Source organism: Sinocyclocheilus rhinocerous, unplaced genomic scaffold (genome assembly GCF_001515625.1).
Source record: "Sinocyclocheilus rhinocerous isolate Xijiao unplaced genomic scaffold, SAMN03320098_v1.1 scaffold373, whole genome shotgun sequence".
Lineage (NCBI taxonomy): Eukaryota > Metazoa > Chordata > Actinopteri > Cypriniformes > Cyprinidae > Sinocyclocheilus > Sinocyclocheilus rhinocerous.
The window spans coordinates 263,222-263,527 of record NW_015626866.1 but is presented as its reverse complement, the minus strand read 5'-3'; the positions used below and the strand labels follow the sequence as shown (position 1 = coordinate 263,527).

Sequence of the window (306 nt, the reverse complement as noted above, 5' to 3'; positions counted from 1 at the left end):
TCGGCAAGTACCAAAAATAAAAGTATCGGTATCGGGCGAGTACTGGAAAAAGTGGTATCTGTGCATCCCTAATTATTATATAATATTATATAATAGTATTGATGATGATGATGATGATGATAATAATAAAACATTTATAATAATAATAATAATAAAACTATAAAAACAGATTAATTATCACTATAATACAAAAAGAAAAAACAGAATGAATGAATAAATAAATGAATGACTCTTTGATTAGGGTGACAGCATTAAACTTTTACAGACAAATTATACATATTTTTATGAATATTATTTATAATATAA

The 306-nt window shown here is 22.5% G+C and overlaps 1 protein-coding gene across 1 annotated transcript in view; it reads right to left on the bottom strand.

The window, feature by feature from the left end:
- Positions 1 to 306, bottom strand: part of LOC107718957 (indoleamine 2,3-dioxygenase 2-like) — a 17,473-nt gene that overhangs the window by 896 nt on the left and 16,271 nt on the right. The window lies entirely within an intron of this gene.